The sequence below is a fragment of the Chiloscyllium punctatum genome, chromosome 27, assembly GCF_047496795.1.
Source record: "Chiloscyllium punctatum isolate Juve2018m chromosome 27, sChiPun1.3, whole genome shotgun sequence".
Classification (NCBI taxonomy): Eukaryota; Metazoa; Chordata; class Chondrichthyes; order Orectolobiformes; family Hemiscylliidae; genus Chiloscyllium; species Chiloscyllium punctatum.
Genome location: NC_092765.1, coordinates 16161471 through 16189467, shown reverse-complemented (window position 1 = coordinate 16189467; position 27997 = coordinate 16161471). Strand labels below are relative to the sequence as shown.

The following is a 27997-nucleotide window of genomic DNA, read 5'->3' as shown; positions in this document are numbered from 1 at the left end:
TTCCCATGGGACACTGGTTAGCAAGGTTAGAATAAAGGGAGAACTACCCATTTGGATACAGAACTGACTCAAAGGTAGAAGACAGTGGGTGGTGGTGGAGAGTTGTTTTTCAGACTGGAGACCTGTGACCAGTAGAGTGCCACAAGGATCGGTGCTGGGTGGTCTACTTTTTGTCATTTACATAAATGATTTGGATGCAAGCATAAGAGATACAATTAGTAAGTTTGCAGATGACACCAAAATTGGAGGTGTAGTGGACAGCGAAGAAGGTTACCTCAGATTACAACAGGATGGGCCAATGGGCTGAGAAGTGGCAGATGGAGTTTAATTCAGATAAATGCGAGATGCTGCATTTTGAGAAAGCAAATCTTAGCAGGACTTATACACTTAATGGTAAGGTCCTAGAGAGTGTTGCTGAACAAAGAGACCTTGGAGTGCAGGTTCATAGCTCCTTGAAAGTGGAGTCACAGGTAGATAGGATAGTGAAGAAGGCATTTGGTATGCTTTCCTTTATTGGTCAGAGTATTGAGTACAGGAGTTGGGAGGTCATGTTGCGGCTGTACAGGACATTGGTTAGGCCACTGTTGGAATATTGTGTGCAATTCTGGTCTCCTTCCTATCGGAAAGATGTTGTGAAACCTGAAAGGGTTCTGAAAAGATTTACTAGGATGTTGCCAGAGTTGGAGGATTTGAGCTATGGGGAGGGGCTGAACAGGCTGGGGTTGTTTTCCCTGGAGCGTCGGAGGCTGAGGGGTGACCTTATAGAGGTTTACAAAATTGTGAGGGGCATGGATAGGATAAATAGACAAAGTCCTTTCCCTGGGGTGGGGGAGTCCAGAACTAGACAGCATAGGTTTAGGGTGAGAGGGGAAAGATATAAAAGGGACCTAAGGGGCAACGTTTTCATGCAGAGGGTGGTATGTGTATGGAATGAGCTGCCGGAGGATGTGGTGGAGGCTGGTACAATTGCAACATTTAAAAGGCATTTGGATGGTTATATGAATAGGAAGGGTTTGGAGGGATATGGGCCAGGTGCTGGCAGGTGGGACTAGATTGGGTTGGGATATCTGGTCAGCGTGGACAAGTTGGACCGAAGGGTCTGTTTCCGTGCTGTACATCTCTATGACTCTATTGGTTAGGCCACTTTTGGAATATTGTGTGCAATTCTGGTCTCCCGGCTATAGGAAGGATGTTGTGAAACTTGTAAGGGTTCAGAAAACATTTACAAGGATGTTTCTGCAGTTGGAGGATTTGAGGTATAGGGAGAGGCTGAGTCCCTGGAATGTCAGATACTGAGGGATGCACTTATAGAGGTTTATGGGACATGGATAGGATGAATAGCCAAGGTCTTTTTCAAAGGGTAGGGATGTTCAAAGGTGGAGGGCATGGGTTTAAGGTGAGAAGGGAAAGATTTAAAAGGGACCTAAGGAGCAACTTTTTCAAACAGATGATGAGGCATGTATGGAATGAGCTGCCACAGGAAGTGGTGGAGGCTGGTACAATTACAACATTTAAAAGGCAACTGGATGGGTATATAAATAGGAAGGGTTTAGAAGGATATGGGCCAAATGCTGGCAAGTGGCACTAGATTAATTTAGGATATATGGTCGGCATGGGTGAGTTTGACCGAAGAGTCCGTTTCCATGCTGTGTAGCTCTATGACTCTAAAAAGTTACAAAGCAGTTCAGAAGTAAAGTCATATTGGACCTGAAATATTAACCAGCTTCTCTTTACACAGATGCTTTCAGACCTGCTGATCTTCTGAGCACTTTCCAGTTTTTAGTTTCTTTCACGTGTGACACTTGTTATATACAGGACATGGGAGATTCTTTTCACCTTTGCTTCATTTACAGCTCAGGGGCTAATTTGCTTGTCAAAGTGATGTCAACAGGTTAAGGCTGTTGATTTAGGTTCAACTGACTTTGAAAATAAGATTGATTTGAAATGTTAACTTTACTTTACTTTCTTCCCACAGATGCTGCCAAACCTGCTGAGTTTCTTCAGCAATTTCTGTTTTTGTTTCAGATCTCCAGCATCTGCAGATCTTGGTTTTATTATACAACTGAGGTTGAATATGGAGATGCCTGTGGAGTATTATACCAGATGATTCAGTATGCTCAAGAGAAAAGTGCATTCCAAACAGTATGGAAACTCTTTCCAAACATTCCAAACAAATATTTCTTTCTGAAGTATAGTTACAGTTCTATCAATGATTCAAACAGAAGCACTTTGTATACAATTGAAAATGCTCAACATTGATGTCATTGATCCATACAGTAATGTGTACATCAACACACCACCTTTTGGGGGCATGCAAAAATTCTGAATTAATTCTCAATCTTTTAATGCAGCTTATAACATAAACTCTTCAACTGTTGATGAATAATGTAAATTGTGACTGTTTTAAACTCCACAAGTGCACCCTGTTGAATACTCTCAGTTAAACTGGAATATTCCTTCAATGTTGCTCACATTCAAAAACAAGTAATCAGTCAGAATCAAAGCTCCTTATTCAATATTAATTTCTTTGAACTTAACATTCTCATAGGAATCAACATAAATGATTAAACATAACCAGGATTATTAAAACCTTTCATCAGCAATTAGTTTCTGAATTAGAGAAAGCCACTCAATTAAATCCTCCAATCTGCAGCTGTCCAAATTGTAGCTTTACCATCACCCCTGAATTCTACAAAGCAATTTAATCAAAAATTTGCTGTGGAGCTGCTCTTATTCCTAATTACAATTCAATTAAATTTGTATCTTTTTTTAATGCAATCTAACTATTCTACAATTAAGAAATGTCATCTATATACTTAAAGTAACTAATACCTTGTAAATCAAATGAGCCATTGGTTGCTGCTGAAATATTGCTACAATATGATCTGGGCGATGCCATTTTAAAAGTTTAGTTTAAGGAAGATAACAATTTAATTAAACTTGATTTTCAGAGATTTAAACATTGTTCTCAGGAATTAACTTTGTTCCCAGGAAACTGAGATATAACATTGTCAATACCAGGTCTAATTGTGATGACTATTTGGGATAGAAATGCAATATTAAATGACATGCCTCCTGGCTTGCTGTCGTCATGGGATCTCTACCAAGAGACACTGCAGGCATCCATTTTGTGGCCAGTTCAATAAAAACACATTGCACACTGTTGACCTGTGAGCTCATGACATGATGCCAAAGTTGAGCTGAGATTGATTGTTGAATATCTGTATAGAAGCATAGCTACATAAAGACAAACATTGAATGTTTAGAGTTGCTGAATGCTGCTAACAGCAAAGGAAAGGAATAATTAAACAAGTCACAGATGAAAACTTTGGCTAACATAATTAGCTAAAATTTTCCTCTCTGACTATTGGACAAAACTAAAAGTGATATGTAGTAGAACTGGCAGCTTTTCCTGTTGCAAGGGCAAATCTATGAAATGACAACAAACCAGAGCAGTTATGAGTAGCAACATTTTCATCTCTTTTGGAGAGAAAAATAAATGTGTTAACTCTAAATGTCTCACAGAACAAGGTAAAAACAGCAGAAAGTTTGAAAGATTTAAAGATATGCTTTGAACCCCAAGTGAATATAACCTTTGAATGGTATATGTTTAGTGTTGGGACCCAAGATTAAAAAAAGAGTCTATTGATCAAAATGAGACTGTGTAAATGCACCTCAAAGAACCCAGTGACTTTGTGCAATGAAAAACTTAATTAAAGTCTGGCTGTATTCAGCAAAAGCACCTTGACAGAAACTGAAGAAACCTACACTCAGGAAAGCAGATGACGTGTACAGAAGTGCTGAGAGTGTAAATCATAGGGACAGGATTTTATGGGAGAACAGATCAAACCTTGCATCATGCTAGTCCAGGTTTCATAAGCAGAAATATTACCAAAAAAGAGCAGGGTGCAAATCTTGTGGAGGACATCATGTAAAAGGAAAGAAGGTTTGTCCAGTCAGTGTGAGGAAATCAATGTTCTCTGTGCAAGAAGTGGATTGATTTTGCTGTCAATATTTGACCAGGAAGAAGCACAACAAGCAGGTACACGGCACCTGAAGAGCTATCAACCAAAGACTCTGACAAATCTCTCTACACCACACAACAGTTGGTTCAGACAAGGCAGGAAATGGCTTGTGACTATTGGAATGATGAACAATGTAGACCATCAAAAGTGAAGAGGGAGAGGGAGAGAGGTAAGGTAATCTATGATAATCCTCAACACTGGTATCCACCAAGGCCATGTGGCTATGTAATCAGCCCTTATTATACTTCTTATAAACTCATGACTGTGTGGTCAAATTCAGCACTAACTGCATTTACAATTTTGCTGATGATATCACCATAATGGCTCAGATCTCAAACAACAGTGAGACAGAATACAGGAAGCAGATAGAGAACATGGTGGCATAGTGTAAAGACAGCACTCCCTCCCTCAGTGTCAACAAAACTAAGGAAGTGGTCATTGACTTCAGAAAGTGGAGTAGAGGACATGTACCTTTTTGTGTCAATAGTATTGAGGTGGAAATGGTCGAGAGCTTTAGGTTCCTAGGAGTAAATATCACCAACAATCTGTCTTGGTCCATCCACATCAAAGCTCGAGTCAAGAAAGCACATCAATTCCTCTATTTCACCAATAATCTGTCCTGGTCCATCCACATCAATGCTACGGTCAAGAAAACACACCAACACCTCTATTTCCTCACAAAAGAAAGGAAATTTGGCTTGCCAACAATGATTCTTGCCAATTTTTATAGATGCACCATATATAGCTTCCTATATGAATGCATCATAGCTTGGTATGGCAACTGCTCTGCCGAAGACCACAAGAAATTAGACAGATGTGAACATAGCCCAGCCTATCATGAAAACCAGCCTTCCTTCCATTGATTCAATCAATACTTTCCAAAACCTCAGGAAAGCAGCCAGCATAATCAAAGACCCCTCCCACCCCAGTTACACTCTCTTCTATTGGATAAAAGATAAAAGTTTGAAAACATGTACCAACAGATTCAAGAACAGCTTCTTCTCCGCTGTTATCTGACTTCTGAACTGACCTCTCATATATTAAAGTTGATCTTATGCTGCATCTTTTCTGTAGCTGTAAACTATATTCTGTATTCTGTTCTATTACTCTGATGTACTTATGTAAGGGATGATAGCACATAAAACAATACTTTTCACTGTACTTTGGTACATGTGACAAGACTAAATTAAATCAAATCAAAAAGGGATTAAATAAAAATGAAGTTGGAGGGAGGAAATAAAGCACTGTATCCTCCACCGTGCCTGACTTCCTCTAAAAGCATTGAGATAATTAATAAACACTGTCCGTTCCCTCTCCAAGGGCATCCTGACATAAACATAACCATGGACGAGGGGCAGACGGTTGACAGATATAACAACCTCCACAACCCACTGCCGGGATTGTTTATAGCTAGCCTCACAACTTGCAGGAACAGACCCGCGATGAAGTCATAGAGTCATTTGGCATGGCAACAGACCCTTCAGTCAAACTAGTCCATGCCGAACATAATCCCAAACTAAACTACTCTCACCTGCCTGCTCCTTGGCTCACATACCTTCAAACCTTTTCTATTCATGTACTTATCTAAGTATCTTTTAAACATTCTAATTCACCACTTCCTGAGAAAGTTCATTCCACATGTGAACCACACTGTATAAAGAATTTGTCCATCATGCCTTTTTAAAATCTTTTTCCTGTCACCTTAAAAACATGCCCCATAGTCTTGAGCTGGACACAGTACTCCAGAAGAGGTCTCACCAATGTCCTGTACAATCTCAACATGACTTGCTAACTCCTATACTCAAAGGACTGAGCAATGAAAGCAAGCCTGCTATGCCTTTGTAACCACATACCCACCTACACTGGATTCCTGAACATCAGGAATGTATGGCTGAAGTGACACCAAAAACACACAATAAGTTTTCAAATAACTAAACAGTGTCTGCTTTATTTTTGTTTCTTTTTCTGAGAACTGCTTTGACACACAGCTGAGTAAGTTTCCCACCATCTAAATCACCATGAATGGTTCTGCTTTATCTCTTTTTTTCACCCAGAAGTGCTATCATGCACAACTGAGTGACTTTCTGACTGCAAAATCACAGTGACTTTGTTTTTCTTTTGTAAATTAATAACCACCACCAATAAAACACTCTTGTAACCAATTAAATATTTACATACAAAGCCTGCTGGTTTTGTTTTATTCTATTTTTCTAATCAACACATTCAGAAATGTTTTTACACACATCTAGGACTTGAACCCATACCACCTAGTCCAGAAGTATATGCACTACTAAAGAGCCACAAGAAGGCCCCAAGTATGGCTAGAATGAAAGGAGTACAATGCATTGGCTGGGAAGGTGCTCAGTTGATGACTTCCAGCTGAGCAGGCCATTGCCTTTAATCAATGAGCTCCACAAGGAGATTAATTAGTGATTCCTCATCCATCTCATAGGGGTTATCACATGGCCTTTAAAAGGCCATTATTTGCCCACATAATTGGCATCCAGATGAGAAGGCCATCTACAACATTTTTTGCCATGAACTTCATCAGGGAGAGACTGGAAGGAGGTAGGACCCCTGTCTACCACTGCCCAGCCTGACTATATGCTACTCATCCAGTACACACTCTGTGGGGGAGAGCATTAAATATTGCTCAATGTTTCATATCTGTGGATTTTCACCAGCATCTAAATGCTGTCAATCCTGCACAGAATTTCTAGCATTTCTGGTTACAACTCTGGAAGTACTTTCCATTTGGTCCCATTTTCTTGCTTTCCACCCATGTCATATACCTGATCTTTTGAAGGCAGTTTTAATTTAATCTGATGACATCCCCTTACTCTTTTAATGTTTTCTCTTATCTGTTTACATTTTAAAAGTTACAACAAATTTTGCTTCTTCCACTGCTTTTTTTTGGATATTCACTGTTTCAACACACATTATCTTAAAAAAAAATTCTTAACCTCTGATCATTATTTTCTTGCTGATTTTGTAATTGATCAGGCCAGGTGCCCTCAAAACATTTCAAAAAGGTAGCCCAGATGCTAACTCTTCTAGTTGTTTTAAGCAGGTGTTAGGTGAATATTCCAGGAGTGATGCAGCTGGCCCAACCACTTAGTTTTAAACAAAACAGAACTTATTTATGAGATTACTGAATGAAACACACAAGAACATCGAATGAAAAAAAAGAACAGAATATAGAATAACTGAACTATTTAAAAATGCAGTCGACTCTACCACAACTTAATGATGCTGTCCCAAAACTTGCAACATTCCCCATCAACACTCCCTTGGCAAAAACGTAAAATCAAACACAGGTTCTTGCAAGAGAAATGTCAGAGAAAGATGGCAGAGAGAGTAAGCATGGAACCTCTTTCCACTGTAGCTGTTTCTTTGGATTAGATTAGATTACATTACATTACAGTATGGAAACAGGCCCTTCGGCCCAACAAGTCCATACCGACCCGCCGAAGCGCAACCCACCCATACCCCTACATTTACCCCTTACCTAACACTACGGGCAATTTAGCATAGCCAATTCACCTGACCTGCATATCTTTGGACTGTGGGAGGAAACCGAGGCACCCGGAGGAAACCCACGCAGACACGGGGAGAATGTGCAAACTCCACACAGTCAGTCGCCTGAGGTGGGAATTGAACCCGGGTCTCCGGTGCTGTGAGGCAGCAGTGCTAACCACTGTGCCACCCCTTCCCCAGTTTAAACTGGCCAGCAGCTCTGAACAGCCAGGCTGCCAAAACCAAATCAAACTAGAGAAAACTGAGTTGGGAGAACTGGCCACTGCCCTTTCATTGCACAAGTTTTTTTTAAACTTGAAAACCTTTTGTCTGAGGCATGTAGCTGTTAACAGATACAATCAAGTTGGCCTAAAAGCTATCCAAACCAGACACATCAGAACTTCTGCATTTATGACCCCTTTAAAAAACAATAAGGACAGAATAACCTTGTCAAAGGAGCAGCATAATCACATCTACCCCCTTTTAAAAAAAAAGAACCATCAATATCCAAATATGGCTTTATTTTAAAACCCCTTACTCTTACACTGTTAGTATACAACACCCATTTACACTGCATTGACTATAAACATGCAAACATGCACAACTACATTCTGTTTCAGTCAGTTTACTCCTGTCAACAAATGCCTCCGTTTCTCATCCAAGTCTCGCTAATGCATCGACAATTATGTTTTCTTGTCTTCCAAAAGCACAATTTTCAAATTGAATGGCCATTAGAACAAGTTGCATCTAAATGTTCGTCCTTAAATTTCACCAAAAACTTCAATGGGTTATGATCAGTGTATATGATTGTCTCAGATTGCCAGCAACATAAATATTGAAATGTTGTAACACCAATCTCAAAGTCTCCTTCTCAACTGTTGAATATTTCTGCTGATGAATGTTCAATTTCCTGGAGAAACAGGTCTTTCTATTTTCTTGTTGTCTTCCTGTATGGACACAGCACTGACACCCACATCACTCACATTGATAGCCACTATGAATGGCTTTGCATAATTAGGTGTGGTTAACACAGCTTTCAGGCTGTCAAATGCCTTCTGACAGTCCACTGAAACTTCTTGCATTTCTTTAGTAATTCAGTGAGTAGAGCAGCCACACTATTAAAATTTGGTACAAATTTCTGATAAAATCCATTCAATCCCAGGAATCGTAGCACTGCTCTTTCTGTCAATGATATGGGAAACTCCCCAGTTACCTCTGTTTTTGCATTCTATGGGGCCGTCTGTCCATATCCAATAACAGGTCCCAGGAAGGTGGCTTGGAGTTGGCAAATTGACTTTTAGCTCAGTTTATCACCAAGCCTGCCTCCCAAAGTTGATCAAACATTTCTGAAAAATGTTGCAAATGTTCCTTTCAGTGGGACTAAAAATCACCAGGAGAAAGTGAGGACTGCAGATACTGGAGATCAGAGCTGAAAATGTGTTGCTTGGAAAAGCACAGCAGGTCAGGCAGCATTCAAGGAGCAGGAGAATCGACGTTTCGGGCATAAGCCCTTCTTCAGGAATGAGGAAAGTGTGTCCAGCAGGCTAAGGTAGGGAGGAGGGACTTGGGGGAGGGGCGTTGGAAATGTGATAGGTGGAAGGAGGTCAAGGTGAGGGTGATAGGCCGGAGTGGGGGTGGGTGCGGAGAGGTCAGGAAGAAGATTGCAGGTTAGGAAGGCGGTGCTGAGTTCGAGGGATTTGACTGAGACAAGGTGGGGGGAGGGGAAATGAGGAAACTGGAGAAATCGGAGTTCATCCCTTGTGGTTGGAGGGTTCCTAGGCGGAAGATGAGGCGCTCTTCCTCCAACTGTCATGTTGCTATGGTCTGGCGATGAAGGAGTCCAAGGACCTGCATGTCCTTGGTGGAGTGGGAGGGGGAGTTGAAGTGTTGAGCCACGGGGCGATTGGGTTGGTTGGTCCGGGTGTCCCAGAGGTGTTCTCTGGAACGTTTGCAAGTAGGTGGCCTATCTCCCTAATATAGAGGAGGCCACATCGGGTGCAGCGGATGCAATAAATGGTGTGTGGAGGTGCAGGTGAATTTGTGGCAGATATGGAAGTATCCCTTGGGGCCTTGGAGGGAAGTAAGGGGGGAGGTGTAGGCGCAAGTTTCGCATTTCTTGCGGTTGCAGGGTAAGGTGCCGGGAGTGGAGGTTGGGTTGGTGGGGGGTGTGACAAGGGAGTCACTGAGGGAGTGGTCTTTTCGGAACGCTGATATGGGAGGGAAATATATCCCTGGTGGTGGGGTCCGTTTGGAGGTGGCGGAAATGATGACGGATGATACGCTGTATATGGAGGTTGGTGGGGTGGTAGGTGAGGACCAGTGAGGTTCTGTCCTTCTGTCCTAGTGGCGATTGGAGGGGCGGAGCTCAAGGGTGGAGGAGATGCAGTGGAGGGCATTGTCAATCACGTCTGGGGGGAAATTGCGGTCTTTGAAGGAGGCCATCTGGGTTGTACAGTATTGGAACTGGTCCTCCTGGGAGCAGATGCAGCGGAGACGAAGGAATTGGGAATATGGTTGTTTGGGGGCGTGGACCTGACCAGGTAGTTGCGGAGGGAACGGTCTTTGTGGAAGGCGGAAAGGGGTGGGGAGGGAAATATATCCTTGGTAGTGGGGTCTGTTTGAAGGTGGTGGAAATGTCGGCGGATGATTTGGTTTATGTGAAGGTTGGTAGGGTGGAAGGTGAGCACCAGGGGCGTTCTGTCCTTGTTATGGTTGGAGGGGTGGGGTCTGAGGGCGGAGGTGCGGGATGTAGACGAGATGCGTTGGAGGGCATCTTTAATCACGTGGGAAGGGAAATTGCAGTCTCTAAAGAAGGAGGCCATCTGGTGTGTCAAACAACCCACCCTCCAATCCTGGCACTTTCCCCTGCCACCGCAGGAACTGTAAAACCTGTGCCCACACCACCTCCCTCACCTCTATCCAAGGCCCTAAAGGAGCCTTCCACATCCATCAAAGTTTCACCTGCACATCCACTAATATCATTTATTGTATCCGTTGCTCCCGATGCGGTCTCCTCTACATTGGGGAGACTGGGCACCTCCTCGCAGAGCGCTTTAGGGAACATCTCCGGGACACCCGCACCAATCAACCACACCGCCCCGTGGCCTAACATTTCAACTCCCTCTCCCACTCTGCCGAGGACATGGAGGTCCTGGGCCTCCTTCACCGCCGCTCCCTCACCACCAGACGTCTGGAGGCAGAACGCCTCATCTTCCGCCTCGGAACACTTCAACCCCAGGGCATCAATGTGGACTTCAACAGTTTCCTCATTTCCCCTTCCCCCACCTCACCCTAGTTCTAAACTTCCCCATGACTTGTCCGGACTTGTCCTACCTGCCTATCTCCTTTTCCGCCTATCTTCTTTTCCACCTATCCACTCCACCCTCTCCTCCCTGACCTATCATCCCCTCCCCCACTCACCCATTGTAATCTATGCTACTTTCTCCCCACCCCCACTCTCCTCCAGCTTATCTCTCCACGCTTCAGGCTCACTGCCTTTATTCCTGATGAAGGGCTTTTGCCCGAAACGTCAATTTTGAAGCTACTTGGATGCTGCCTGAACTGCTGTGCTCTTCCAGCGCCACTAATCCATAATCTGGTTTCCAGCATCTGCAGTCATTGTTTTCACCTCTTTAATTTGATATAGTCTATTTGGCATTAAGAAAGCCAAAATTGTCTTCACTGTTTTGGACAAAAGTACCTGCTAGTATCCTCTGAGCAAGTCCAATTTAGGAACATAAGTTGCTTGTCCCACCTTTTCAACACAGTCTTCCAAACATGCAAACAGATATGCATCAGTCTTCGTAACTGCACTTACTTTGTGATAGTCCACACATAACCATTGTGTACCATCTGGTTTTGGCACCATTACTATGGGTGAGCTCCAGTCACTGTAACTCACTTTGATTCGCCATCTTGCAGCATGTGTTCAATCTCCTTTTGAACATGTGCCAACTTTATAGGGTTATGCCTATAAAGATGTTGCTTAATTGGAATAGCATTTACAATTCAATATCATGCGTAATTTGGTTAGTACTTCCCAGCTTATTTCCACATTTCTCCCCACACAATAGCAATAACTCTTTCAGGTCATTTTGATTTTCCTCTGGAAGGTACCTCCATAATTAATCCCAAGTTTTGACAACTTCCTCCTTGTCCAACTTAATTTGAGGAATGTCCAATTCAAATTCTTCTGAACTACTTCTTCACTCTGTGTTGTAACCAGTAACACAGTCTCCTTTTGCTTTCCTTCCCTATCAAAATACCTTTTTGTCTGGAGTCCTTATCAAATAGTTCACCTCACTCAATCTCCTTTTGACTTGATTAGGTCCACTAAACCTTGCTTTTAAAGGTTCACCTAACACTGGAAGTAACACGAACATCTTATCTCCAATAGCAAAATGGTGAGTTTTTGATTTCCTGTCTGCTTCCCATTTCATTGTGTGTTGTGATACTTTTAAATGCTGCCTAGCTAACTCCCTCGGTTTATTTAATTGTTCACTAAAATCTGACACCTAGTCCAAATATGTGGTCTCTGAATTATGATTTACCAATTTCTCCTTCATTAATTTTAGTGGTCCTCTCATTTCATGCACAAAAACTAATTCAAATGGATTGAATTTGATCGATTCATTTGGTGCATCTCTGATGGCAGAAAGCACAAATGGAATTCTTTTATCCCAATCATGTGGACCGTCCTGACTATAAGCCTTTAACGTGGTCTTTAATATCTGATGCTACCTTTCCAGTGCTCCTTGAGACTCTGGATGGTATGCAGTAGATTTGAATTATTTTGTTCCTAAGCTATCCATAACTTCCTTGAATAATTTTGTGGGAGGCCCTATCTAGTGAAAGATTTGAGTAACTCCTCTACAATCCTTTTAGCTCTGATATTGCATCATGGAATGGCAATATCTGGATATCTAGTGGATACATCCATTATTGTTAACAAATATTGATTCCTACCTTTTGTTTTAGGTAGGGGTCCTACGCAATCAATTAAGACTCTTGTAAAACGTTCCTCAAATGTAGAAGTAGGTATTAAAGGTGCAGATTTTATTACTGCCTCTGGTTTTCCAATAAACTGAGGGACATGTTGAATTTTGCCAGACATTTCATGCTAAATCCTTGTGCAGTCATAGAACATGGAGAAAGGTAGGACTGCAGATGCTGGAGATCAGAGTTGAGAGTCTGGTGCTGGAAATGCACAACAGGTCAGGCCGTGGAGCAGGAGAATTGATGTTTTGGGCATAAGCCCTTCATCAGGAATCAGACCTGATGAAAGGCTTATGCCTGAATCGTCTATTCTCCTGCTCTTCCGATGCTGCCTGACCTGATGTGCTTTTCCAGCACCAAACTCTTGATTCATAAACATAGAACATAGAACATTACAGCACAGTACAGGCCATCTAACCTACACTATTCCATTCCCGTCCAAATGCCTATCCAATGACCATTTAAATGCCCTTAAAGTTAGCGAATCTGTTGAGGCAGTGCATTCCACGCCCCTATTACTCGCTAAGTAAAGAACCATCTCTGACATCTGACCTAAATCTACCACCCCTCAATGCAAAGCTATGTCTCCTTGTGCTAGCCATTGCCACTGAGGAAAAAGGCTCTCACTGTCCAACCTATATAACCTTCTGATTATCTTACATGTCTCAATTAAGTCCCCTCTCAACCTTCTTCTCTCTAACAAAAACAGCCTCTAGTCCCTCAGCCTTTCCTCGTATGACCTTCCCTCCATACCAGGCAACCTCTCGTAAATCCCCTCTGAACTCTTTCCAAAGCTTCCACATCCTTTCTATAATGTGGTGACCAGAACTGTATGCAAAACTCCAAATGTGCACCAGAGTTTTGGACAGCTGCAGTATGACCTAATGTTTCCAAAATTCAATTTTACTAACAATAAAAGCTAACACACCGTGTGCCTTCTTAACAATCCTATCAACTTGGGTGGCAATTTTCAAGGATCTATGTACCTAGACACTGAGAGCGGCATGGTGGCTCAGTGGTTAGCACTGCTGCATCACAGCACCAGGTTCGATTCCAGCCTCTGGCAACTGTCTGTGTGGAACTTGCACATTCTTCCCGTATCTGCGTGGGTTTCCTCTAGGTCTTCAGTTTCCTCCCACAGTCCAAAGATGTGGAGGTCAGGTGAATAGGCCATGGTAAATTGCCCATAGTGTTAGGTGCATTAGTCAGAGGGAAAGGGGCCTGGGTGGGTTACTCTTCAGAGAGTCGGTGTGGACTGGTTGGGCCGAAGGGCCTGTTTCCACACTCTAGGGAATCTAATCTAATTTAATCTAATCTCTCTGCTCATCTACATTACCAAGAATCTTACCATTAGCCTAGTACTCTCCATTCCTGTTAGTCCTTCCAAATTGAATCACCTCACACTTTTCCGCATTAAACTCCATTTGATACCTCACAGCCTAGCTCTATAGCTTATCTAGTCTCTCTGTAATCTGACATTCTTCATTACTGTTCACAACTCTACCAACCTTAATGTCATCTGCAAATTTGCTAACCCATCCTTCTAGGCCTCCTCAAAGTTATTCATATAAATGACAAACAACAGTGGACCCAATCCAGATCCTTGTGGTACCCCAGTAGTAACTGAAGTCCAGGATGAATATTTCCCATCAACCACCATCCTCTGTCGTCTTTCAGCTAGCCAATTTCTGATATCATGCCTCCATACTTTGTGCAATAGCCTACCGTGGGAAATCTTATCAAACACCTTACTGAAATCCACACACGTCACATTAACCGCTTTACCCTCATCCACCTGTTGGGTCACCATCTCAAATAACTCAATAAGGTTTGTGAGGCACAAATTATCTGTTGAGGGGGACAACTTACTCAGGGTAAGTAATGGGGCATCGGTCTCTGGAGCAAGGTCTGTCCCTGTTGCTCAGAGGGGAAGGGGGAAGAGGAACAGAGCTTTAGTCATTGGGGACTCCATAGTTAGGGGAACAGATAGGAGATGTTGTGGGTATGAGAGAGACTCATGATTGGTGTGTTGTCTCCCAGGTGCCAGGGATCATGATGTCTCTGATCATGTTTTTAGGATCCTTGAGGGTGGGGGTGAGCAGCCCCAAGTTGTGGTCCACATAGGCACAAATGATATAGGGAGGAAGAAAGGTGGGGATCTACAGCAGAAATTCAGGGAGCTATGGTGGAAGCTTAGAGCCAGAACAAACAGAGTTGTTATCTCTGGTTTGATGCCCGTGCCATGTGCTTGTGAAGCAAGGAACAGGGAGACAGCGGAGCTGAACATGTGGCTGCAGGGAAGGTGCAGGAGGGAGGGTTTTGGATCCTTGGATGTTTGGAGCTATTTCTGGTGAAGGTGGGACCTCGACAAACAGGATGGTCTTCACCTGAACCAGAGGGGTACCAATATCCTAGGGGTTTAAACTAATGCAGCAGATGGATGGGAACCTGAAATATAGTTCCAGTGTACAGGAGTTCAGGGTAGTGAAGTCAGAGATCAGTTTGCAAGGGTACCAACAATCAAGGTGTTGGTTTAAAATGTGTGTACTTCAATGCCAGGAGCATCCGAAATAATGCAGCAGGGGTTGATACCTGGGATTTTGATGTTGTGGTCATTTCAGAGATATGTCGAGAGGAGGGACAGGAATGGTTGTTGCAGATTCCCAGATTTAGATGTTTCAGCAAGAATAGAGAAGATGGGAAAAGAGGCAGGGATGTGGCATATTAATAAAGGGTAGAATTACAGCAGCTGAGATAATGTTTAAGGACTCGTCCACTGAGGTAGTTTGGGCTGAGATTAGAAACAGGAAAGGAGAAGTCACCCTGTTGGGAGTTTTCTATAGGCCTCCAAATTGTTCCAGAGATGTAGAGGAAAGGATAGCAAAGATGATTCTCGATAGGAGCGAGAGTAACAGGGTGGTGGTTATGGGGGATTTTAACTTCCCCAATATTAACTGGGAATACTATAGTTCAAATAGTTTAGATGGGTCAGTTTTTGTTCAATGTGTGCAGGAGGGTATTCTGACACAGTCTGTAAACAGGCCAACAAGGAGCATTGCCATATTGGATTTGGTACTGGGGAATGAACCTGGTCAAGTGTTATGTTTGGAGGTCGGTGAGCACTTTGGCAATAGTAACCATAATTTGGTTATGTTTACAATAGCAATGAGCAGGGATAGGTATATACTGCAAGGAAAGAGGTATAACTAGCAGAAAGGCAAATATGATGCAATTAGGCAAGTTTTAGGATGCATAGCGTGGGGGAGGAAACTGCAGGGATGGACACTCTTGAAATGTGGAGCTTATTCAAGGAACCACTACTGCGGGTCCTTGATAAGTATATACCTATCAGGCAGAGAGGAGTTGTCGAGAGAGGAGCCATGGTTTATTAAAGAAGTTGAAGCTCTTATCAAGAGGAAGGCTTATGTGAGCATGAGGCTTGAAAGCTCAGTTAGGGGACTTGAGAGTTACAAGTTAGCCAGAAAAGATCGAAAGAGAGTGCTAAGAAGAGCCAGGAGAGGACATGAAAAGTTGTATGGATAGGATCAAGGAAAACCCTAAGGACTTCTATAAGTATATCAGGAATAAAAGAATGACTAGAGTAAGATAAGGGCCACTCAAAGATAGTAGTGGAAAGTTGTTTGTGGAATCTGAGGACATGGGGAAGTGCTTAATGAATACTTTTCATCAATATTCACATTGGAAAAGGGCAATGTTAGTGAGAATACGGAGATACAGGTTATGAGGTTGGATGGGATTGAGGTTGACAAAGAGGAGGTTTTAGCAATTTTGGAAGATCTGAAAATAGATAAGACCCTGGGGCTGGAAGGGATTTATCCTCGGCTTCTCTTGGAAGCCAGAGAGGAGATTGCAAAGCTTTTGGCTTTGATCTTTGTCATCATTGTCAACAGGACCAGTGCCAGAAGACTGGAGGACAGCAAATCTTGTTTAAGAAGGGGAGTCGGGACAACCCTGGTAATTATAGGCCAGTGAGCCTTACTTTGGTTAAAGAACAAAGAAAATTTACAGCCCAGGAACAGGCCTTTTGGCCCTCCAAGCCTGAGCCGATCCAAATCCACTGTCTAAACCTGTCGCCCAATTCCTAATCTGTATCCCTCTGCTCCCCACCCACTCGTGCATCTGTCCTGACATATCTTAAATGAATCGACCATGCCTGTCTCTACTACCTCTGCTGGCAACGTGTTCCATGCACCTACTACCCTCTGTGATAGTACTTAGTGTGTGCCCCCCTTAAACTTTTCACCTCTCACCTTGAAAGCGTGACCTCTTGTTATTGAATCCTTCACCCTGGGAAAAAGCTTATCTCTATCTATCCTGTCTATACCTTTCATGATTTTGTAGACCTCAATCAGGTCACCCCTCAATCTCCTTTTTTCTAATGAAAACAACTCTAACCTACTCAACCTCTCTTCATAGCTAGCACCTTCCATACCAGGCAACATCCTCGTAAACCTCTGCACCCTCGCCAAAGAGTCCACATCCTTTTGGTAATGTGACCAGAATTGTACACAGTATTCTAAATGCAGCTGAACAATGTCTTGTACAATTTTAACATGACCTGCCAGCTCTTATACTCAATACCCCGTCCAATGAAGTCAAGTATACCATATGTCTTCTTGACCATTCTATCCACTTGTGTAGCAACCTTCAGGGTACAATGGACCTGAACTCCCAGATCATCTCTCTGCTCATCAACTTTTCCCAAGGGTCTTCTGTTTACAGTATAATTCGCTCTAAAATTAGACTGCTCAAAATGCATCACCTCACATTTGCCTGGATTGAACTCCATCTGCCACTTCTCCGCCCAACTCTCCAGTCTATCTATATTCTTCTGTATTCTTTGACAGTCTCCTATGCTTTCTGCTACTCCACCAATCTTATTGTCATTTGAAAACTTGCTGATCATACCAACAGTGCCCTCTTCCAGATCATTTATGTACATCACAAGCAACAGCGGCCCCAGCACTGATCCCTGTGGAAAACCACTGGTTACCTTTCTCCATTTCAAGAAACTCCCTTCAACCACTACTGTCTCCTGTTGCTCAACCAGTTCTTTATCCACCTAGCTAGAACACCCTGCACACCATGTTGTGGGTAAGGTGATGGAAATGCTTATAAGAGATAGGATTTATAATCATCTGGAAAGGAATAATTTGATTAGGGATAGTCAACACGTTTTGTGAAGGGTAGGTTGTGTCTCACTAACCTTTATTGAGTTCTTGGAGAAGGTGACAAAACAGGTGGATAAAGGTAAGGCAGTTGATGGAGGTGTATATGGACTTCAGTAAGGCATTTGATAAGGTTCCACATGGTAGGCTATTGCACAAAATAACGAGTTTTGGGATTGAAGGTGATTTAGCAATTTGGATCAGAAGTTGGCTAGCTGAAAGGGGATAGAAGGTGTGGTTGATGGGAATAGTTCATCCTTGAGCTCAGTTACCAGTGGTGTGCCGCAAGGATCTGTTTTGGGGTCACTGCTGTTTGTCATTTTTATAAATGATCAGGAGATGGGCGTAGAAGGATGGGTTAGTAAATTTGCAGATGACATTAAGGTAGGCAGAGTTGTGGATACTGCCATAGGATGTTGTGGTTTACAGAGGGACATAGAGAAGATGCAGAGCTGGGCTGAGAAGTGACAAATGGAATTTAATGTGGAAAGAGTGATAGTTCAATTCGGAAGAAGTAACAGGAATGCAGAGTAGTGGGCTAATGGTAAAAATCTTGGCAGTGTTGATGAACAGAGATCTGTGTCCAGGTGAATAAATCCCTGAACATTGCACCCAAGTTGTTAATATGGTGTGTTGGCATTTATTGGTCGCGGGATTGAGTTTCAGAGCCATGAGGTCATTCTTCAGCTGTACAAGATGTTGGTAAGGCCACGCCAAGAGTATTGCATGCAGTTCTGGTCATCGCATTATTGGAAGGATGTGGAATCTTTGGAAAGGGTTCACAGGAGATTGACTATGATGTTGCCTGGTATGGAAGGAAGGTCTTACGAGGAAAAGGCTGAGGGAACTGAGGTTGTTTTCATTGGAGAGTAGATGGTTGAGAGATGACTTAAACGAGATGTATAAGATAATCAGAGTTAGATAGGGTGGACAGTGAGAGCCTTTTTCCTCGGATGGTGAAGGCTAACATGAGGGGACCTAGCTTTTAATTGAGGGGTGACAGATTTAGGACAGATATTAGGGTTAGTTTCTTTACTCAGTAGTAAGGGAGTGGAACGGCCTGCCTGCAACAGTAGTAGACTTGCCGATGTGTTGAGGGCATTTAAATGGACGTTGGACATGCATATGGATAATAATGGAACGGTGTAGATTAGATGGGCAACAGATTAATTTCGCAGGTCAGCGCAACATCAAGGGTCAAAGGACCTATACTGTGCTGTAAAGTTCTATGTTCTACAATTTTATCTTCCTGCTGGGCCTCTGGTCCTCACTTTCACTCCTCCCACTCCAACTACTGCCAAATAGTAGTGAACACTGAACTCCTGAAGTAAGCTTTTATATCTTTTAAAATTTTCCCTTCCTGTCGAGCCTCTGATCCTCGTCGCTCCTCCCACTCCAACTGCTGCCAATTTAAAAAAAGAAGCTATTTATAGCAGCAGTTGGAAGGAGTGACAGTCCAGGCCAGTAAAAACATTTTTCTATTTTAATGCTTGAGTTTTTCTTACCCCTAAATGACCCCATACTAGTCGTTCATGCACCACCCTCAACACCTCCTTTCTATAACCCATTGGCAATATGACTTGATGAGTTTCTGCCCATTTCTCATCTGCCTGAATATGTAATGGTCTCCATTTTCTCATTAAGACATAATTTTTAAGGCAGTAGCACACTTGGACATATCTAGATTCTTCTTCCACATATGCTTTTTGATAATATTGATTTAGTTTTTCATCTTTCTGCTGTAACTCAGTTAATTTCTCTCAACTAAAGATGTCTGTTTTGTCATCTATCCGTTCCTGTTTAGTGTCAACCATGTAATCAAACAGGGTCTCTGCTAATTCCACTTCAACTCGCTTATCTGTACTGTTTGATCTCTCCTGTTTCAACTAGTGATTTTGTGACTTCATTACCACACAGTCAGGAAAAATCCCAGGATATGCATCTTTTAATACTTCAGTTGCCCGAGTTTCCACTTTTCAACCACAGTAGGCAGCACTCCTACTTGTGAACCAGCTTTAGAATTAGCAAGGACAAATTATATTCCTGGAGCAGAGTTTGTCCTGTATTCCTACCACGACTTCTCTACTCTTCACTGGACACTCTAACATCAACTTGACATAATTGAGTGCTTCTTGTCTCACCATGATTTCCTATTACGAGCACTTTTTCTGGCAGTCGTCCTTCAGAGGTACATATCTTTTCATCTTCCAAATCAAAGATTGATGGGATCCTGCATCTCTTTACCTGCTGCTCCTCCTTCACAGGTATATGGTTGAAGAAGATCTGGCACTTCCTCCTTAAACAACCTCCAACCAGGTTGTACATTCTGGTCGTTTGTACATTTTGTACAACTGTGCTTTCCATTACCACACACAATTCACGTGACTATCCTGTTTTCCTACATCTGGCTTCTCAGTGCTTTTTCTACCAACACTATGATTTAATGTGGCCTACTTTATTGCAGTGAATAGACTGGAGCTTTTTAACTTCTCTTTCCTCTTCAAGGGTTTCCTTTTTAATTTGTGATGTTATCTTTGATCTTCACTGAAATCTACCTTTCCCTTACCATGTGAGGATTTCTCTTTTCCCTAATTTCTATCCCTCATGGATTGAAATTGATTTTGGAAGCAAAACTTTGACTTATCGATCAACTCATAAACATCAGCCATTTCAGCTGTTAATCTTGTCGCTTTAACTCTCTGCTCTAATACATGAGTTCTCACTACCTTGGCAAGTGAATTTTTGAACTTCTCCAAAATAATTGTATCTTTAAGAACATCATAAGTTTGCTCTATTTTTAATACCCTATTCACCTGTCAAAATTACTTTGTTTGATCCTTTCAAACTCAATATAAGTTTGACCAGGGTCCTTAGATTCCAGAAACGCTGTTTGTAGGCTTCTGACACAAGCTCTATGCACTTAATTTGTCTTTCTTCACCTCCTCTTATGCCCCAGAAACTTCCTCTGATAGTAATACCTCATGTACTCTACCTACCGGTTTTGTTTGGATCAAAAAAAAAGCAAAGATAACTTAGGACATATGACTTACAACATCTCTAATAAGGAAGTTAGCATTAAGGCACTTTACCTGAATGCTCGTAGCATTCATAACAAAGCCGATGAATTAATGGCACAGATAATAGTGAATGATTATGATGTAGTAGGCATCACAGAGACTTGGTTACAGGGGGGTCAGGACTGGCAGTTAAACCTCCATGGTTTTTCGACTTATCGAAAAGAGAGAGGTGGGCAGAGGGGGTGGGGTTGCCTTGTTAGTTAAGAACAAAATTAAATCTATGGTATTGAATGACATAGCGTCGGATGATGTGGAGTCTGTGTGGGTGGAATTGAGGAACCACAAAGGCAAAAAAACCATAATTGGAGTTGTGTACAGACCTCCTAACAGTGGTCAGGACCAGGGACGCAACATGTACCGGGAAATAGAGAAGGCATGTCAGAAAGGCAAGGTTACATTGATCATGGGTGACTTCAATATGCAGGTGGACTGGGTAAATAATGTTGCTAGTGGATCTAAAGAAAGGGAATTCATGGAATGCTTACAGGATGGCTTTTTGGAACAGCTAGTCATGGAGCCCACAAGAGAGCAGGCTATTCTGGACCTAGTGCTTTGCAATGAACCAGACTCTATAAAAGATCTTAAAGTAAGGGAACCCTTAGGAAGCAGCGACCATAATATGGTAGAGTTCAGTCTGGAGTTTGAAAGGGAGAAGGCGAAATCTGATGTAATGGTGTTACAGTTGAATAAAGGTAATTATGAGGGCATGAGAGAGGAACTGACTAAAATAGACTGGAAGCAGAGGCTAACCGGGAAGACACTAGAGCAAAAATGGCAGGAGTTTGTAGGTATAATTGAGGACACTGTACAGAGGTTCATTCCCAAGAAAAGAAAGATTAACCGGGGAGGGATTAGACAACCTTGGCTGACAAAGGAAGTCAGGAAATCTATTAAAGAAAAAGAGAGATCCTATAAAGTGGCTAAGAACAGTGGGAAATCAGAAGATTGGGAAGGATACAAAAGCAAACAGAGGATAACAAAGAGTGTAATAAGAAATGAGAGGATCAAATATGAAGGTAGGCTAGCCAGTAATATTAGAAATAATAGTAAAAGTTTCTTTCAGTACATAAGAAACAAACGACAGGCAAAAGTAGACATTGGGCCACTTCAAACTGATGCAGGGAGCCTAGTGATGGGAGATAAGGAAATAGCAGGAGAACTTAACAAGTACTTTGTGTCAGTTTTCACAGTGGAAGACAGGAGTAATATCCCAAAAATTAAAGGGTGTCACGGGGCTGAGTTGAGTATGGTTGCCATTACGAAAGAGATAGTGCTAGAAAAGTTAAAAAGTCTTAAAATTGATAAATCTCCTGGCCCCGATGGGATACACCCTAGAGTTCTGAGAGAGGTTGCTGAGGAAATAGCAGAGGCATTGGTTGAGATCTTTCAAGAGTCACTGGAGTCAGGAAAGGTCCCGGACGATTGGAAGATGGCTGTAGTAACCCCCTTGTTCAAGAAAGGATCAAGGCAAAAGATGGAAAATTATAGGCCAATCAGCTTAACCTCGGTTGTTGGTAAAATTCTAGAATCCATCATTAAGGATGAGGTTTCTAAATTCTTGGAAGAGCAGAGTCTGATTAGAACAAGTCAACATGGATTTAGTAAAGGGAGGTCATGCCTGACAAACCTGTTGGAATTTTTTGAAGAGGTAACAAGTAGGTTAGACCAGGGGAACCCAGTGGATGTGGTCTATCTGGACTTTCAAAAGGCCTTTGATAAGGTGCCACACGGGAGACTGCTGAGCAAGGTGAGGGCCCATGGTGTTCGAGGTGAGCTGCTGGGATGGATTGAGGATTGGCTATCTAACAGAGGGCAGAGAGTTGGGATAAAAGGTTCTTTTTCAGAATGGCAGCCGGTGACGAGCGGTGTCCCGCAGGGTTCGGTGCTGGGGCCACAGCTGTTCGCATTATATATTAATGATTTGGATGAGGGAACCGGGGGCATTCTAGCGAAGTTTGCCGATGATACGAAGTTAGGTAGACAGGCAGGTAGTACTGAGGAAGTGGGGAGGCTACAGAAGGATCTAGACAGGTTGGGAGAGTGGTCCAGGAAATGGCTGATGGAATTTAACGTGAGCAAGTGCGAGGTCTTGCACTTTGGCAAAAAGAATATAGGAATGGACTACTTTCTAAATGGTGAGAAACTTAATAAAGCCAAAGCACAAAGGGATCTGGGAGTGCTAGTCGAGGATTCTCTAAAGGTAAACATGCAGGTTGAGTCTGTGATTAAGAAAGCGAATGCAATGTTGTCTCTTATCTCAAGAGGGTTGGAATATAAAAGCAGAGATGTACTACTAAGACTTTATAAAGCTCTGGTTAGGCCCCATTTGGAGTACTGTGTCCAGTTTTGGTCCCCACACCTCAGGAAGGACATACTGGCACTGGAACGTGTCCAGCGGAGATTCACACGGATGATCCCTGGAATGACAGGTCTAGCATATGAGGAACGGCTGAGGATACTGGGATTGTATTCGTTGGAGTTTAGAAGATTAAGGGGAGATCTAATAGAGATGTACAAAATAATACATGGCTTTGAAAAGGTGGATGCTAGAAAATTGTTTCTGTTAGGCGAGGAGACTAGGACCCGTGGACACAGCCTTCGAATTAGAGGGGGTCATTTCAGAACGGAAATGCGGAGACATTTCTTCAGCCAGAGAGTGGTGGGCCTGTGGAATTCATTGCCACGGAGTGCAGTGGAAGCCGGGACGCTAAATGTCTTCAAGGCCGAGATTGATAGGTTCTTGTTGTCTAGAGGAATTAAGGGCTACGGGGAGAACGCTGGCAAGTGGAGCTGAAATGCGCATCAGCCATGATTGAATGGCGGAGTGGACTCGATGGGCCGAATGGCCTTACTTCCACTCCTATGTCTTATGGTCTTATGGTCTAATAGAACCCACATGGTCACTGGCCAATGCATTCTCAAATGAGATGAAAAAGGCTTCTACATTTTTTGCCTCCAATTTAGGCAATGCCTGAATATACTTAAACAGATTCTCACCAACCTTTGGCTACCATGGGTTTGCTCACCTTCACTCTCTTCCTCATGAAGCTTACCTTCAGCCTTCATCTCCTTTCTTTTAAGCTGACTCTCCTCTCTAAGTGCCAATTTTAGAAGTTCAAACTCCCTAGCTTTCTTCCTTTCTTCTTTCTCTCTTCTTGTTCTGCTAAAGCGATTTGTTCTTTTTCTCTTTCCTCTGCTTTTGATCATAATTCAAACAGTTTCATTTCTTTTGCCCTTTCCTTTTCTTTTGCCTCTAACTCAAGCTGTTTCATTTTCAATTGAATTTTAGCCATTTCCAAAGATTATGATGGTGTTTCCAGCTATTTTAAATGCTGAACTCCTGCTGTAATTATCTCCTTTCATGGGAGGAGTAGCTTGACTGCGAATTCCAGCAGCCTTTTCTTGTTCACCTTTTGTAAAGCCCCCAAAGTCACTTCCACCCCCAGAAAGCTCTGTGACCAAAGGACCATAAGCTATCCCAAGCACTGCTTAAACCAACCAAAATCAATACCCAGAACAAAAGACACCAACACCTACCATTTGCTGCCTTTGAGTCCAACAACCCTAATCCCAAATTGGAACTAAAGAACGAACCCCACAAACAACCCCCAAACTGTAATGAACCAGGCCAGACCGTCTCAAAACATTTGAAGAAGGTCACCCAGACACTAACTTTTCTAGTTGTTTTAAGCAGGTGTAAAGTGGATATTCCAGGACTGATTCAGCTGGCCCAACTGCTTTAGTTTTTAAAAAGAAATCATGTGGGCTCGGTGGCTCAGTGGATAGCACTGCTGCCTCACAGCACCAGGGTCCCAGGTTTGATTCCAGCCTTGGGTGACTGTCTGTGTGGAGTTTTCATATTCTCCCCTTGTCTGCGGGTTTCCTCCCACAGTCCAAAGATGTGCAGGTCAGGTGAATTGGCCATGCTAAGTTGTCCATAGTGTTAGGTGCATTAGTCAGAGGGAAATGGGTCTGGATGGGTTACTCTTCGGAGGGTTGGTGTGGACTGGTTGGGCCAAAGGGCCTGTAGGGAATCTAAATCTAAAAATCTATTTGCAAGAATACTGAATGAAACATAAACGAAAGAGAACAATATATAGAATAATTTAACTATCTAAAAACCTAGTTGACTCTATCGCAACTTAATGATGCTGTTCCAAATACTTGCAACATTCCCCATAAACACTCCCTTGGCAAAAAGGTAAGATCAAACACAGGTTCTTACAGGAGAGATGTCAGAGAGAGATGGCAGAGAGAGTTAGCATGAAATCTTCTTCCACTGTAGCTGTTTCTTTGGATTTCCCCAGTTTAAACTGACCAAGAGTTCTGAATAGATAGACTGCTAAAACCAAAACCAAATCAACCAGAGAAAGGCTGAGCTGGGAGAAGTGACCACTCCACTTTCATTGTACAAGAGATCTTTTTAAAACTTAAGTCTTTTGCCTGTTAGCTCTAATCAAATTTGCCCTAATATCCATCCAAACCAGACACAACAGAACTTCTGCGTTTATGACCCATCCGAAAAAAAAACTAAGGACAAAGTAACATTGTCAAAGGAGCAGCATCGTCACAATTTTAAATTTAAATTTAGTTATTATTGTTTGTCATTGGAAATACTTATTTGCAAATCAACTTATCAAAGACCATAAATATTGAACAGTTCTTTGTTCTAATAAAACAGCCCCATAATTGAAACGTTTCACCTGCAATCTCATTGCATTAAATTTATTCTGTCTTCTGTCCATGGTGTTGATCATCTTCCTAAAGCAAAACTGGATCCAATATTATAACCTTGCTTTGACCGATCATTTGTATAGATTTAGGGTTACTATTTTGCCATTGAACTTCATACCTCTTGTTACAAATTCAAACTCTTAACAAGATATTCTCTCAAGCACGGTTTATTTTTACTGTCAAACATTGATATAAGACAGTGTGACCGAGGAGATTTAATGAAATTTCTCTATGTATGAACTGGATACGTAGAGCTTGAACACAGTTCCAGCTGCCTTTCTTCCATCTTCTAGAAAGTGCAATAATGAGCACTGTCTGCAAATTAGGCCAACAAGCTGGCTTACATTTTTTCAATAATATGAGCACAAAGTCCCAGTGAATTTCAATGTACTTTGTAATTTTGTAAACAGAAAACAACAAACATTATTTATGTTAGTGGGCTACCTTCTACTGACTAACAAATCTCTGAAGCTAATCAGTGCAAAACCTAAACAGTGATTTAAACATGTTTAATGCAATAAGTCTGCTTTTATACTCTATGCTTCTTTATAAAACAAAGGATCCAGGATATGTTTTAAACAGTCTTTTTCATTCCATCTTCAAAGATTTGTGAACAAACTTCCTTTGTCCTATTCCACATTTAAAATTGCACCATTTAGTAGTGCACGTTGCCTTCCTCTTACTTCCAAAGGGTATTTTTCACATTTCACTGCATTCATTTATAAATCACTGTAAAGTCTGATTATCATGAGACCTGTTTTCACACACTAACACCAACCAGATGTCAAATGAATATCAAATTAACTCAATGACTGATATTTCCCTTTTTTGTGACCTATCGATCAGTGCACTTTTTCACATCTACTTTCTATATTACTTTTCATTTTCCTATCAAATGAATAACTTGACACTACTTTGCATTAAGTTGCATGTTTTGCACATGCCCATTTCACAATCTGTCTGAATTTTGTCACTAATCCCCTCACTGTTTATTATATTTCAGTGTTGTGTCATCTGCAAACTTTGAAATTATGTCATACAACCTACTCCAAAGAATAGATCCTTAATTTCTTATTCATTCATAGGATGTGAGCATCGTAGTTTGTGCCAGCATTTACTTATCTGTATTTGCCCTTGAGAAGATGATGGTGAACTGATTTTTTTTTTGAACTGCTGCAGTCTTTTGGGTTTGCGTTCCCCCATAATGCTGTTATGAAGAGAATTCCAGGACTTTGACCCAGTGACATTGAAGGAATGTTGATATATTTCCAAGTCAGGGCGGTGAGTGGCTTAGAGAGGAACTTGCACTAATGGTATTCCTATATAACTGCTGTACTTAGCTTTCTAAATGAAAATCATTGTAGGTTTGGAAAGTGATTTCTTTAGGTCCTTTGATGAATTTCTGCAGTACATCTTGGAGATTGTACACTCTGCTGCTACTGAATATTGGTGGTAGAGGGAGAGAACATCTGTGAATGTGGTACCAGTCAAGTTGGTTCCTTTGTCCTGGATGATGTCAAGTTTCTTGAGTATTGCATATATTATAAAGAACAATAATCCTAATGTCCAACCAGGCAACCTTCACTGTATACTCAATTCCATTCAGAAAGAAACAACTTCAACAGTACTGTGTGGTTAATTTGCCGTGGTCAAATTCAGTTTCACTTTGTACTATTCCTTTAATTCCATGACTCAATTTTGCGAGCAAATGTGTTATGTGTACTTTATCAAATGCCTTTTGGAAAGTTGACATCAATGCAGTATTATCATCAAACATCTCTGTTACTTCATAAAAGAACTCAATGAAGTTAATCAAATAAGTTTTATCTTCATCAAATCATGTTGGCTGTCAGTTATTAATGCATATTTTCACTAAATGACAATTAATTTTGTCTGCAATTACTTTATTTAAAAGTTTCCCCACTGCTTATACTTTCCAATGACCTTCTAATTATTAGTTTTCTTTTTGTAAATATATTTATTAGCAAAAAAAAAATTATTGACTTTACAAAAATATAAAGTTACTAAAAATACAACCAGTAACAAATACCAGTATAATAAAGAGAAAAAACCCCACAAATTACAATACACCTACAGTCTACTAACTACTAACCTACCCTATAATACAAAACAAAACCTAACACTCTGCAAAGCAATGACTAATAGATCACAAAATGAAAGAAAAACAAAAGAAAACACAAAAAAAACAAAATAGCTATGCTCAGCGCAAAGCTCCCAATCGAAAGAAAGAGTGTTGTATACATCTCCATATGAACTCAGGAGATCCCCTTCAGGGCCCAGGGCTCAACAAACCCAACTGTCCTGGTTCAACAAACACCCTAGTTAAGATAACTGACAAATCTATATCCAAACAACACAAAAAGGACTGCCGTGTCCTATAAAAATGGTCTGTGTGTGATGCACCATATTTGTTAAATAAATCCAAAGGAATGTGCTCATA

The 27997-nt window shown here is 41.8% G+C and overlaps 1 protein-coding gene across 3 annotated transcripts in view; it reads right to left on the bottom strand.

Annotated features, from left to right (window-relative positions):
- LOC140453474 (synaptotagmin-like protein 1) overlaps positions 1 to 27997 on the bottom strand; it is a 153532-nt gene that overhangs the window by 97173 nt on the left and 28362 nt on the right. The window lies entirely within an intron of this gene.